The sequence below is a fragment of the Zophobas morio genome, unplaced genomic scaffold (genome assembly GCF_036711695.1).
Source record: "Zophobas morio isolate AGI-343-1 ecotype UQ-CSIRO unplaced genomic scaffold, CSIRO_AGI_Zmor_V1 ptg000081l, whole genome shotgun sequence".
Classification (NCBI taxonomy): domain Eukaryota; kingdom Metazoa; phylum Arthropoda; class Insecta; order Coleoptera; family Tenebrionidae; genus Zophobas; species Zophobas morio.
The window spans coordinates 1,298,502-1,314,333 of record NW_026972186.1 but is presented as its reverse complement, the minus strand read 5'-3'; positions in this window follow the sequence as shown (position 1 = coordinate 1,314,333).

The window sequence follows — 15,832 nt, the reverse complement described above, 5'->3', positions numbered from 1 at the left end:
ACACTAAGGAGGCTCCCGAGATGCTTTCAAATTCCAGATAAAATAAAACATCAGGGCCCCCCGAGACTCTTTAAAATTAGTTAGTAATTAAAACACCTAGAAAGTCCCCGAGATTCTTTTAAGTTCGTTGTAAATTAGAAAGAACACCAAAGAGAATCCTGAGGTTTTTCCAATTCTTTATGTAAAAATTCAAGAGGATCCTGAGATTCTTCCATTTTTTTTTTACACCAAGAGATTTCCAAGATTCTTTTAAATTCGTGGTCAATAAAAACACCAAAGGGACACTCGAGCTTCCAAATTGGTTGTAAAATGAAACATTATGAGTCCCCGAGATTTTTTTTAAATCATTGCTAAGTTAAAACACCAAGGAGGCTCCCGAGATAGTTCTAAATTCTATATAAAATAAAACACCAGAGGGCCCAGAGACTCTTTCAAATTCTTTAGTAATTATAACACCTAGAAAGTCCCCGAGGTTCTTTCAAATTAGCTGTAAATAACCAAGGAGAATCCTGAGGGTTTTTCAAATTCTTTATGTAAAATATCAAGAGGATCCTGAGATTCTTTCAATTTTTTTTAAACACCAAAAGAGCTCCAAAATTCTTTCAAATTCGTAGTCAATAAAACACCACCGAGATTCGTTTAAATTCGTTTTAAGACATTAGGGGCCGCCGAGATTTTTTCAAAATTATTGTAAAATAAAACTATATGAAACCCCGAGATTTTGTCAAAATCGTTGTAGAATTAAAACACTAAAATGTATACGGAGATGCTTTCAAATTCTATGTAAAATAAAACATCATGCCACACTTGAGATTCTTTTAAAGTCGTTATAAATTAAAACACCCAGAAAATCCCCGAGATTCTTTCAAATTCTTTGTAAATTAAGCACCAAGTAGGATTCTGAGAATCTTTCAAATTCTCTGTTTAAAACACCAAGAGGACTTCTAAGATTCTTTAAAATTCGTGGTCAATTAAAACTGCAAGAAGACCCCCGAGACTCCAAATTCGTTGTAAAATAAGGTATTAGGGCCTCCCGAGATTTTTCCAAAATTATTGTAAAATAAAACAATAGGAATCCCCGAGATTCTTTCAAAATCGTTGTAAAATAAAAACACTAAAAAGCTTACGGAGATGATTTCAAATTCCATGTAAAATTAAACATCATACCACCCCCGAGATTCTTTTAAAGTCGTTATAAATTAAAACACCCCAAAAATTCCCCCAGAAATTCTTTCAAATTCTTTGTATATTAAGCACCAAGTAGAATTCTGAGATTCTTTCAAATTTTTTCTTTAAAACATCAAGAGGACTTCTAAAATCGTGGTAAAATTAAAACACTAAAAAGTTTATGAAGATGCTCACAAATTCGATGTAAAATAAAACATCATGCCACACTTGAGATTCACACACTAAAAAGTTTACGGAGATGATTTCAAATTCCATGTAAAATTAAACATCATACCACCCCCGAGATTCTTTTAAAGTCGTTATAAATTAAAACACCCCAAAAATTCCCCCAGAAATTCTTTCAAATTCTTTGTATATTAAGCACCAAGTAGAATTCTGAGATTCTTTCAAATTCTTTCTTTAAAACATCAAGAGGACTTCTAAAATTGTGGTAAAATTAAAACACTAAAAAGTTTATGGAGATGCTCACAAATTCGATGTAAAATAAAACATCATGCCACACTTGAGATTCACACACTAAAAAGTTTACGAAGATGATTTCAAATTCCATGTAAAATTAAACATCATACCACCCCCGAGATTCTTTTAAAGTCGTTATAAATTAAAACACCCAAAAAATCCCCCAGAGATTCTTTCAAATTGTTTGTATATTAAGCACCAAGTAGAATTCTGAGATTCTTTCAAATTCTTTCTTTAAAACATCAAGAGGACTTCTAAAATCGTGGTAAAATTAAAACACTAAAAAGTTTATGGAGATGCTCACAAATTCGATGTAAAATAAAACATCATGCCACACTTGAGATTCACACACTAAAAAGTTTACGGAGATGATTTCAAATTCCATGTAAAATTAAACATCACACCACCCCCGAGATTCTTTTAAAGTCGTTATAAATTAGAACACCCCAAAAATTCCCCCAGAAATTCTTTCAAATTCTTTGTATATTAAGCACCAAATAGAATTCTGAGATTCTTTCAAATTCTTTCTTTAAAACATCAAGAGGACTTCTAAAATCGTGGCAAAATTAAAACACTAAAAAGTTTATGAAGATGCTCACAAATTCGATGTAAAATAAAACATCATGCCATCCTCGAGAATCTTTTAAACACCCAGAAAATCTCCGAGATTCTTTCAAATTTTTTGTTTAAAACAGCAAGATGACCTCTAAGATTCTTTTAAATTCGTGGTCAATAAAAACCCTAAGAAGACCCCCGAGATTCCAAATTCGTTGTAAAACAAGACATCAGGGACTCACAAGATTTTTTCAAAATTATTGTAAAATAAAGGAATGGGACCCCCGAAATTCTTTTAAAACCGTTGTAAAGTTAAAACACTAAAAAGTTTACGGAGATGCTTTCAAATTCGATGTAAAATAAAACATCATGCTCAACGATTTTCTTTTAAAATGGTTATAAATTAAAATACCCAGAAAATCCCCGAGATTCTGTCAAATTCTTTGTAAATTAAGCACCGAGTAGGATTGTGAGATTCTTTCAAATTCTTTGTTTAAAACACCAAAAACCTTTAAGACTCTTTTAAATTTGTGGTTCATAAAAACGTCAGAGAGCCCCCGACATTGTTTCAAATTCCTTGTAAATTAAAAAGTTAGGAGTTCCAAGTTCTTTGTAAATAAAAACACCACGGGGAAGGTGGGAGGGCGAGATTCTTTCAAATACGTTTGAAATCAGAAGGAACACCAAGGTGATTTTTTCAAATTCTTTCTTTAGGGATTCCCGAAATTCATATACCGGGTGTCTGGAAAATGGCGGATTAACACTCTGCTACGCTTTTATCAATAATCTGAGTCTGCGAAAAAAAAAATAAAAAAATTTCTTTTCACATTTTGGTGGAGTTATAATGATTTTAAAATTGGTTCTTTTGTTAACCTCCCACCCGCCCCCTATTTTCTTAGATGATATCTCATTTGCCAATATCACTTTTATCTTAGCAGATACTAGCCCCGCCCACCCACCCTGTCTTTTCTTAGAAGATATTTCATTTGCCAAAATCACTTTTGTCTTACCAGGTAATAGCCCCGCCCACCCACCCTCTCGTTTCTTAGAGGATATATCATCTGCCAAAATCACTTTTACCTTGGCATATTCTAGCCCCGCCCACCCACCCTGTCTTTCCTTAGAAAATATTTCATCTGCCAAAATCACTTTTATATTGGCAGATTCTAGCCCCGCCCACCCACCCTCTCTTTTTTTAGAGGATATCTCATTTGCCAAAATCACTTTTATCTTAGCAGCCTGCTAGATGGATTTCAGTTACCATCATTAATAATAAATCAGAAGGTAAGCCGGAGCTATTCAGGCAGTGTTGCCAATTTTACTTTTAAAAAATTACGTTTTTTTCGTAATTTACATCATAAAGAATTATTTTGGGACTCCTGAAACCCCCGTACATAACGTACTGAAGAGTTAACATGCCGTTTTCCAGACACCCGGTATATTTGTAAACACCCAATCGGAAATGCCCACTCTTGATTTGGGTCACATTAACCCCAGAAAAAAGTCGAGTGGGACCTACGTTGCGACTATTCAGATTTAAAATTTCCTTGACCAGTCGAAAGAATCGGAAATTAAATTTGGAGAAAGGAAAGTATTTTTTTGAACAACTTTGAATTTTCATTTTTGTTTTCATGTGGACGGACTTTGGGCCCTTTGTCATCCTTTTGTTCTTTTGTCGCTCTTGTTTTCATTTTTGGTAATAAACTTGGAAAACGTCACCCGAAGACTCTCGAACCGCCGTTATAAGACCGGCTAGCCACCCCCGCCCCCGCTTTGACCCCCCGAAAAAATCCTCCCGTAATCGAACCACCACATTCTTACTTCAAAAGTAACCCCCTCCGCCCCGCTCGCCGGCCCCTCCCCCCTGACCTTTGTGCCCCGTGCGTGGGCGTCCCGTACGCATGTCATATACGGTTTCAATCATCAAAGTTGCCATAACATAATTTCGTAGTTAAATGGGAAATAGTTGGAGATTCCAAGTTTTGACCGAAGTAATCTGACACCACCTGAAGGCCCGCTCCGGAGCGGTGCGGTCGGCAACGCGCCGCCGACGACGCTTCCGCCCGCGGCCCACCGCCCCCAGGATTCGAAAGTCGGCCGGCGATAAATCCACAATCATACAAGTTCGTTAACGGGAATTGTCCCGTTCTCTCGCATAATTAATTTACGCCGGATTTGCATGCACGGAACTTAACCCGCTCGGACAACAGAGAAATTAAATTCCGCCACTGCTACAGTACTCGTGTAATGGGCATTTGCTTAACAAATAAAAGCCGGCCGCCCGGAGGCGGCGCCCGGGGGCTGCGGCCGGAATAACAGGTGCAGCGGAGAGGACGATGCACCTAATTTATGCCCGGAATTGGCGAGCTAAGGGCCGACGATCGGAGAGATCGTAAATCCGGCTGCAGTGGATGCGGTCGCAAGTGACGGGCTTAGCAGCTTGAAGGGGTGTAGGTAGGTGTAGCGGGACGGACGACCGGGCTTCACACTAAACTAAAACGACGAAATTCCGTGCGGTACAGCGAATAAATAGCGCCGAAATTAGAGGGACGTTTTTCCCGGCGCATCCGCCATTCTCGCACCTTCCGAGACTCCCGGAAAATAATCCCTCACGTGCCGGCTAATTTCCCCGGAAGTGATTTTTCCCACCGCATCGATTGATCCAGGCGATAAATTCCATTCCTCTCCGTTGTTGCATAGTTATTCAAACGAAGCAGAATCTGTGTAATTCAATTAAAATCCCCTAATGCCGGCGTATATCCATTAGCTTACATGGCCATAAACGCCATAAAGCATGCGGATACGCCTAAACATCGCAGCTAGAGCTAAGAGATAAACTTTATCTGAGAGAGTTTTTCCGTACATTGGTCTGGTAATAAACGGCACGCAACGCTGGGACCACCGGATCTTCGCCGCCCCCAGTTCGCCCATATAAACTGATAATTTCGCTTTGAAGTCCCATTTTGATCTTTCGTGTCTTAATCGCCGGTTAAGCTATCGATGACGAGTTTAGCGAGGGTTTCTTGCGAGGTGAAATGGGGAGGTTGTTAGGAGTTGGCAGTTTCGATGTGGAGATTTAAACGGATTTCGACGTTTGAAGGTAGCCGAGCAGGTTGCTCCAGTGTTAGTGTGCACGTAGAAAGAGACAGTGGCGGCTCGTAGACCTCAGACAGTTAGGTACAGTTCGATAGAGTACATATGAAGTTCAATCAAAATAATAATAATAATAATAATCAAATCGAGTCACATTTTCTGGAAAATGTGAAAATACGAAGTCTTTATTTAATAAGGATTAAATAAGAATAATAATAATAATGTTCAGAGACGACAAATTTATTCAAATCAAAGTAATTTCTACGTGACATTCTTCCGATGTATAAATATTAACACTTTCAACTTGTTTTACTTATCGAGCGTAAACTAAGTAAGTATAGTAACGGAGTCCATCAGGAGACTTGGTACTTTCATATTTTCTCACTTTTAGACAGGGCCGTAGCTAGGGGGAGGCCACGGGATGCTCCTGAGCCTCCCCTAGGGAAATTTTTGCCTGCCCTAGACCTGGACAAGTTATAATTAAACAAATGTGAATTACAACATGGAAAATCAAAGTAAAATATGTACAATTTAATTTTTCCTAATAAATTCTCTCTGAAATATACAATACATTATGATTCAGTACTTGTGGTCTATCAATGCACTCATAGTTTTTACAATTAGATAACACAAAGAAATTAAAAACTTTATGAATGACCTAATTTATTTTAATAAAAGAATCAAGAACGATCCACTCCATTCTTCCCGAAAATTTTGGAACAAAATCCTGTTATTATTAAAGTTAACACTACATAAATGCGGTGTAATAAATTAATAAATCCATTTCCTCTTTTAAACATGTTTTAAGTTTCTTATTCGAAAAGAAGACTACGTATATTAAGAAAAAAAGGCAAAATATAATCCCCACCCACCCACCCAATTTCAATTGTGATGATTTTTTTTGTATAAGGTGGGTGGCCGGGGTATATTTTTTGACTTTTTTTTCTTGATAGTTTTTTTTCAAAAACATGATACTTAAAAAGATCTTCCACAGGTGGTTTTAAATGTGAATGAATAAGGATTTTGCAATTAACCCCCGCTTCTCGACGAACGACGAATAAAAACATTTGTCACAATTGAAAAAGGGGTGGGTGGGCGGGATTTGTATTATGCTTCCTTTTTTTAGTATGTGTACATCGTTTTCTTTCTACAACAACAAATTGAAAACATGTTTAAAAGGGTAAAATTGTAGAGAAGTGTGTTAGTAAAATTTACCATTTTAAACATGTTTTCTGTTTTTTGTTATGAAAAAAAAGACTATGTATGTTAAGAAAAAGAAATTGCAAAATACAAAACCCGCCCACCCACCCTATCTCATTTGTAACGATTTTTCTTTGTTCATCGTGAGCCAAGAGGGGCGGAGCTTAATTGCAAAATCTTTGTTTCTCTACTCTAGTTTGAACAATATGATAAAACTTAAAACATATTTTGGAGAATATTCATCACAACTGAGATAAGGGTGGGTGGGTGGGGCTTTCTATTTGTTTTTTTTTTTTCTAAATAAATACAGGTTCCTTTCAACACCATACTTAAAAACATGTTTGAGACGATAAGTTCTTGTAGAGAAAAACGGATTTTGCAATTAAACTCCGGCTCGGTAGGCGAGGCTTAAATTTTGCCTTTTTTTAGATATATGTAATGATCTTTTCCGCCAAGATATTTAAAACGTTTAAAATAGTAAATTTTTGTTTTGGGAAACATCGATTTTATAATTAAGCTCCGCTCCTCAATCTGACAACCAATGAAAGATTAATCACATTTGAGATTGGTGGGGTGGGCGGGGCTTAATTGTTTTTTCTTTTTTCTTGACTTATAGTTTTCGTTCAGCAACATGATACCATGTTTCACATAGTAGTTTCTTATAAAGAAATAAGGATTTTGCAATTAAGCCCCGCCTCTCGGCTTACGATCGCAATTGAGAAACGGGTGGGTGGGGGGGCTTTGTATTATGCTTTATTTTTTTTTAATATGTGCAGTTAGTTTTCTTTTTATGACAATAAATTGAAAACGTGTTCAAAGGGCAAATTTGTAGAGAAGTGTGTAGGATAAAATTTACCATTTTAAACATGCTTTCAGTTTTTTGTTGTGTAGGGAAGACTATGTATATTAAAAAAAAATGTAAAATATAAACCCCGCCCACCCACCCTGTCTTATTTGGAACTATTTTTTTTGTTCATCGTGACCCAAGTTGGGCACGATGAACAAAAACATGTTTAACTGTTTTGTTGTTGCAAGAAAATTCTATATACTAAAAAAAACAAAGCTTAAGCCCCACCCACCCGCCCCGATCTCAGTTGTGATGAGTTTGTCATTCCTAATCAGGCCGAAGAGCGTAGTTTAACTGCAAAATCCTCATTTCTCTACAAAAATTATCATATGAAATGTGTTTTTACATCAATATTTCTCTAAAAAATTCTACCCTTTTAAAAACATATTTCATATGGCATTTTTTTGTAGCGAAATGAGGATTTTGCAAACTAAACTCCGCCCTTCAACTCATAATGCAGAAAACATTCATCACAATTGAGAAGGGGTGGGTGGGCGGGGCTTATATTTGGTCCATTTTTCTTAATATACGAAGTCTTTTAGATTTTCCAATTTCTGAATATTTCGATTTTTTGATGTTTCGAATTTTCGATTTTTCAATTTTTCGATTCTCCAGTTTGTCTAGATCTTATAATCTATTACTTCAATTTTAAAATTGAATATTTCTCAATATCTCGATTTCTGAAAGTGTCGATTTTCCGATTTTTCGATTTTTCGACTTTTCGATTTCTCAATTCTTCGATATCTCAGTCTTGAGATTTTTCAGTTTTCCAATATTTTATTTTTGGAATTTTTCAGCACTTCATTTCCTAATTTTGCGATTTTTCGACTTTTCAATTTTTCGGTTGTTCGGTTTTTTGATTTTTTCGATTCAAATTTTCGATTTTTAAATTTTGGATTTTTCAATTTTTCGTTTTTTGAATTTTTCGACTTCAGGTTTTAATTTTTTCAATTTTTCAAATTTTTAAATATTTGAGTTCACTGATTTGTCAGTTTTTCGGTTTTTCAAATTTAATATTTTTCGATTTTTCAACTTTTCGATTTTACGATTTTTTTTTTATCGATTTCTTGGTATTTTGGTTTTTCGATTTTCAATATTTTTTGACTTTTCGAATTTCAGAATTCTCGATTCTCCAACTTTCGATATTTCAGTTTTGGCAATTTTGAGCTTTTTTATTCCCCGATTTTTCAGTTTTTCGATATTTCAGTGTTGGGATTTTTCAATTTTTCGATTCTTCAATTCTCGATTGTTCAAATTTTCGATGTTTTCATTTTTCGATTTCCCATTTTTTTTTTTTAATTTTTGATGTTCCTAAATTTTCAATTTTTGGATTTCTCAATTTGTCGATTAATCGATTTTTTGGCTTTTCGTCTTCTCGATTTCTCGATTTTTCGATTTTTGAATTCTTCTATTTTTGATGTTTTATTTCTCGATGTTTCAGCTTCTCAATGTTACGGTGATTCGATTTTTTGCATTTTCGATTTCTCAATTTCTCCATTTTTTAGTGTTCGATTCAAATTTTCGAGTTTTTAAATTCTGGACGTTTTGATTTTCCATTATTTCAATTTTTCGACGTTGGCTTTTCGATTTTTTCAATATTTAAATTTTAGGTTTTTTAATTTTTTAGTTTTTGCATTTTTTGATGTTTCGAATTTTCGATTTCTGGTATTCTCGATTTCCAAATTTTTTAGTATCTAGATTTTTCGATTTTTTAATTTCTTCAATTTTAGATTTTTCGATTTCTCAATTGTTTGACGTTTCGGTTTTCAATATGTCCATTTTTCAGTTTTTCGAATTTTCAATTCTTCAATTTTTCGATTTTTTCGATTATTTATGTTTCAATTTTTCGATTTTTCGACTTTTAGCACAAGAAATCATCATATGAAATGTGTTTTTACATCAATATTTCTCTAAAAAATTCTACCCTTTTAAAAACATATTTCATATGCCAATTTCTTGTAGCGAAATGAGGATTTTGCAAACTAAACTCCGCCCTTCAACTTATGATGCAGAAAACATTCATCACAATTGAGAAGGGGTGGGTGGGCGGGGCTTATATTTTGTCAATTTTTTCTTAATATACGAAGTCGTTTTTTCCCAACAAGAAACTGAAAACATGTTTAATTTTTCTGTTGTTGAAAGAAAACTCTATAGATTAAAAAAAAACAAACCAAAAATTAAGCCCCACCCACCCGCCCCGATCTCAATTGTCATGAGTTTGTCATTCCTAATCAGGCCGAAAGGCGTAGTTTAACAGCAAAATCCTCATTTCTCTACAAAAATTATCATATGAAATGTGTTTTTACATCAATATTTCTCTAAAAAATTCTACTCTTTTAAAAACATATTTCATACGGCATTTTTTTGTAGCGAAATGAGGATTTTTCAAACTAAACTCCACCTTCAACTCATGATGCAGAAAACATTCGTGACAATTGAGAAGGGGTGGGTGGGCGGGGCTTATATTTTGTCAATTTTTTCTTAATATACGAAGTCTTTTTTTCCCAAGAAGAAACTGAAAACATGTTTAATTTTCCTGTTGTTGAAAGAAAACTCTCTATATAAAAAAAAAAAACAAAACAAAAATTAAGCCCCACCCACCCGCCCCGATCTCAGTTGTGATGAGTTTTTCATTCCCAATCATACCGAAGGGCGTAGTTTAACTGCAAAATCATCATTTCTATACAAGAACTTATCACATGCAATATGTTTTTACATCAATATTTCTCTAAAAAATTCTACTCTTTTAAAAACATTTTTCATATGGCAATTTCTTGTAGCGAAATGAGGATTTTGCAAACTAAACTCCCCCCTTCAACTCATGATGCAGAAAACATTCATCACAATTGAGAAGGGGTGGGTGGGCGGGGCTTATATTTTGTCAATTTTTTCTTAATATACGAAGTCTTTTTTTTTCCCAACAAGAAACTGAAAACATGTTTAATCTTCCTGTTGTTGAAAGAAAACTCTATGCATTAAAAAAAAACAAAACAAAAATTAAGCCCCACCCACCCGCCCCGATCTCAATTGTGATGAATTTTTCATTCCTAATCAGACTGAAGGGCGTAGTTTAACTGCAAAATCCTCATTTCTCTACAAGAAATTATCATATGAAATATGATTTTACATCAATATTTCTCTAAAAAATTCTACCCTTTTAAAAACATATTTTATATGGTAATCTTGTAGAGAAATGAGGATTTTGCAAACTAAACTCCGCCCTTCAACTCATGATGCAGAAAACATTCATCACAATTGAGAAGGGGTGGGTGGGCGGGGCTTATATTTTGTCAATTTTTTCTTAATATACGAAGTCTTTTTTTCCCAAGAAGAAACTGAAAACATGTTTAATTTTCCTGTTGTTGAAAGAAAACTCTATATATAAAAAAAAAAACAAAACAAAAATTAAGCCCCACCCACCCGCTCCGATCTCAATTGTGATGAATTGTTCATTCCTAATCATACCGAAGGGCGTAGTTTAACTGCAAAATCATCATTTCTCTACAAGAACTTATCATATGAAATATGTTTTTACATCAATATATCTCTAAAAAATTCTACCCTTTTAAAAACATATTTTATATGGTAATCTTGTAGAGAAATGAGGATTTTGCAAACTAAACTCCGCCCTTCAACTCATGATGCAGAAAACATTCATCACAATTGAGAAGGGGTGGGTGGGCGGGGCTTATATTTTGTCAATTTTTTCTTAATATACGAAGTCTTTTTTTCCCAAGAAGAAACTGAAAACATGTTTAATTTTCCTGTTGTTGAAAGAAAACTCTATATATAAAAAAAAAACAAAACAAAAATTAAGCCCCACCCACCCGCCCCGATCTCAATTGTGATGAATTGTTCATTCCTAATCATACCGAAGGGCGTAGTTTAACTGCAAAATCCTCATTTCTCCACAAGAAATTATCATATGAAATGTGTTTTTACATCAATATTTCTCTAAAAAACTGTACCCTTTTAAAACATATTTTATATGGTAATCTTGTAGAGAAATGAGGATTTTGCAAACTAAACTCCGCCCTTCAACTCATGATGCAGAAAACATTCATCACAATTGAGAAGGGGTGGGTGGGCGGGGCTTATATTTTGTCAATTTTTTCTTAATATATGAAGTCTTTTTTTCCCAACAAGAAACTGAAAATATGTTTAACTATCCTGTTGTTGCAAGAAAAGCTTAAACCCCACCCACCCGCCCCGATCTCAATTGTGATGAATTTTTCATTGGTTGTTAGACCGAAGGGCGGAGCGCAATTGCAAAATACGTATTTTATTATTGATTTGAATGAGTTTGTCTTCTCAAAACAGAGGACTAAAATTATTAATTAAACCACAATTTAACAAAATGTTATAAATATTATAATTCTTATTTCATCATCATTATATAAAGACGTGCGTTTTCTCACATTTTCGGCAAAACATAAAATTCGAATAAATTTTATTCAAATTGACGTACGTGTCGCAAAATCGTACTTAATGAGAGAGGAAAAAATTAAATTTTACAATTTTTCGAAGATTCTTATGGTTTTTGAATAAAGTACTGCTTTGGCATCACAACAAATTTTTAGAATTAAACATTAGTTGTTTCTTAACTGTTATTTGACAGATAGTGTTTGAGGCAGCATCGGTTTTAAACCAACCAAATATCTCAGAAACGCCTCATCTAACTTTCATGAAATTCTGGGAACACAGCAACGTTATGATTGTTGTTACATCATACATATCAGAATTAATACGTCGATGTCCCACGTTGGGTCATACGACTGAATATAGCCACCCGTGCTTAAACTAATATTAAGCTCACTAATTTCTCCTTTGTTCCTCGGTGCAAAGAATTGTGTATTAAATAAAGCCGGCGTAGGCGACACGAGAAACCGCATGGATAAACTAATGCGAGAAAATGTAATTTCTTGTCGAAATTTTCACTTTCCAGCAACTTTATTATTAATCGATTTATATCTAGTGGATGTACTTTTTTCCGTTCAAGTTCGAGACCACCTTGACCACCCTCTTCTTGCGAATTCCCCCCTGTCTGCTCCACTCAAGTAAAAATTGTGAAAAAATGACGAATCGGCGGCGACACCCCGCGACTTGGGAGTAGCGAGTGGTCCGACCTGTGCGTCTAGGGCATTGGCGATGTGCACACAGTAGGGGAGTCGAGATAAGGGGGTAATTACGCGCTGGACCACGGCCGTCTTTAATCAATAGCACGAGCCAAGTCGTGTGTGCGTCCTACGTCCCCGTCCCCGCGCCGCCCCCCGGCGACACTAACTTCATTTGCATGCCTAGAGCGCTCGCCCACCAGAGTGGAATATTGGATAACCTAATGTATGACTCGCCTCTGTCGCCTCGCTCTCCCCTAGTTAGGCCCTCTCTCTGCTGCTGCTGCACCAGACCGCTTGTTCTCCACTAGGAAAAACCGAGGCCGCTGCGCTGCTGCTGACCGAGGGCTATTTGGACAGGTTCATGCTGAATACGCGATTAAGGGCGAGGGGCGGGATTATGACGGGGGCACAATTGGATTTTCGGAGGCGGCGGGGAGAGGGGCTAATTAGGAAGAGCCGGAAGCGGTGCGAACCGCTTTTCAAAAGCCGAAACTTACAAGAATCCGCCAGTACTCTGATCTAGCTTCGCCGAAGATCACACTCCAAATTGTTTAAGATTTTTCGCTTCCCCGTGACGCAGAATCATCCAGGGTCGGGGAGCGCTTCCCTGCCCGGAAGTAATTTCATGGTGGAGCGGCCCGCCGCCGCCCCACACGCGGAAAGATTTGCGCATCCCATCAAAAGCCGTCAATTTGTGTAGCCGTCCGGCGCCCACTTCGCACCCCGTAAAAATTTAATTGCTTGTATCTTTTTATCGGAAAAACGCTCTTGATTCCCGCGCAAACATCCCGACGCGTCCCGAGGGAGCGAACCCTCCCGTAAAATAATTATTGATAGCTTAACCTAGCGATTAAGACGCGAGAGATCAAAATGGGACTTCAAAGCGAAATTATCTGTTTATATGGGCGGACTGGAGGCGACGGAGATCCAACGGTCCCAGCGTTGCGTGCCGTTTATTACCAGACCGACGTACGGAAAAACTCCGGAGATAAGTTGGGATGTGGCGGCGGCGGGGGCGGCGGAGACCGAAAGCCGAATTATGGCCTGAATTATTCGAAATTCATTAGGAATTTGTTGTGTGTGAGGAATAGTTGGGAACAAGCGTTGTGGACTCTAGGAGGAACAGAATTAATACATAGAATATGCAATGATGACATTAATAATAAACTGAGATCCACAATTTTTCTCAAAAATTAATGTGATCAAATCAGTCCAAAAATGGGGCTTTCTTGTTGAATGTTTTTTTCAAGATTACGAATATATTACTATCTTCCCGAAAAATTGAAAAATTGAAACGTAAAAAATCTGAAAAATCGAAAAATTGGAGAAATAATAAATCGAAAAACTGAAAAATCGATTAATTGACAAATTGAGAAATTCAAAAATCAAAAATTTTGAAACATCAAAAATTGAAAAAAATTTGGAAAATCGAAAAATGAAAACACTGAGAAATCGAAAAATTGAAATATCGAAAAATCGAAGAAGAAAAAAGCTGAAAATTCCCAGAACTGAAATATCAAAAATTGCAAAATCGGGAAATCTAAAAATTGAAAAGTCGAAAAATTTTGAAAAGCGAAAACCAAGATAGCAACAAATCGAATCAAAAAATCGTAAAATCGAAAATTGAAAAATCGAAAAAACCGGAAATTCGAAGACTGAAAAATCCAAAAATCGAAGAATTGAAAAATCGGAAAAATGAAAAATTGAAACGCCGAAATCAAAAATTGAAAAATTGAAAAGCAGAAGTCGAAAAATTGAAAAATCGAAAAATTCAAAAATCCAAAGTTCAAAAAATCGGAATGAATCGAAAAACTGAAAAATGGACATATTGAAAACCGAAATGTCAAAAAATTGAAAAGTCGAAAAATCGGAAAATGAAAATGTTGTAAAATTGAGAAATCGAAAAATCTAAAACTGATGAAATTAAAAAATCGAAAAATCTAGATATTGAAAAATCTGGAAATCGAGATTACCAGAAATCGAGATATTGAGAAATCGACAAATCTAAAATTATAGAAATTGAAAATTTAAAATATAGAAAAACTGAAGAATCGAAAAATTGAAAAATCGAAAATTTGAAACCTCAAAAAATGCAAAAATTAAAAAACCCAAAATTTAAATATTGAAAAAATCGAAAAGCAATTGGCAAAAAATTTAAAAAATCGAAAATTTTAATCAAACATTGAAAAATGGAGAAATTGGGACATGTCAAAAAATCGAAAAGTCAAAAAATCGGAAAACCCAGAAATCGGAAAATCTAATCATCGTAACATTGAGAAACTGGAACATCGAGAAAGAAAACATCAAAAGATCGAGAAATTCAGAAATCGAAAAATTTAAAATTGGAGAAATTGAAAAAATAATATCGAAAAATCTAAGGATTTAAAAATTGAAAAATCGGGATTTCGAAACAACAAAAAATCAAAAAATTAAAAAAAAAATGAAAAGTCGAAGTCGAAAAATTGAAAAATCCAGAAGTCGAAAAGTTCAAAATTTATAAAGACGAAAATTTGAAAACTCGGAAAATTTAATCCAAAAAACTAAAAAATTGAAATCCTGAAAAATCGAGAAATCGAGAAATCGAGAACTCCAAAAATCAAAATTTAGAAACATCAAAAATTGAAAAAAAACTTTGGGAAATCGAAAACTGAAAACATTGAAAAGTCGAAAATTTGAATAATCGAGAATTGAAGAAGCGAAAAATTGAAAAATTCCAATACTGAAATATCGAAAAATTGAAAAATCGAAGAATAAAAAAGCTGAAAATTGCTAAAACTGAAATATCGAAAGCTGGAAAATCGAGAATTCTAAAAATCGAAAAGTCAAAAAATTTTGAAAATCTAAAAACCAAGATATCAAGAAATCGATAAACAAAATCGAAAAATTGAAAAATCGAAAAACTGATAAATCAGTAAACTCAAATATTTAAAAATTTGAAAAACTGAAAAATCTAAAATTTAAACATTGAAAAAATCGAAAAAACGAAGTCGAAAAATTCAAAAAACGAAAAACTGAAAAATCCAAAATTTAAAAAAACGAAAATTTGAATCGAAAAAAATCAAGAAATCGAAAAACCGAAAAATTAAAACGTCGAAAAATCGCAAAATTAGGAATTGAAGTGCTGAAAAATTCCAAAACTAAAATATCGGAAAAGTGAAAAATCTCAAAACTGAGATATCGAAAAATTGAGAAATCGAAAATTTAAGTAAAAAATGAAAAAATTGAAAAATCCAAAAATCGAAAAATTGAAAAATCGGGAAATCGACAATTCCAGAAATCGAAATGTTGAGAAATCGAAATATTGAGAAATATTCAATTTTAAAAGTTGAAGAAATAAAAAAGTTACAAAATCTAGAAAAACTGAAGAATCGAA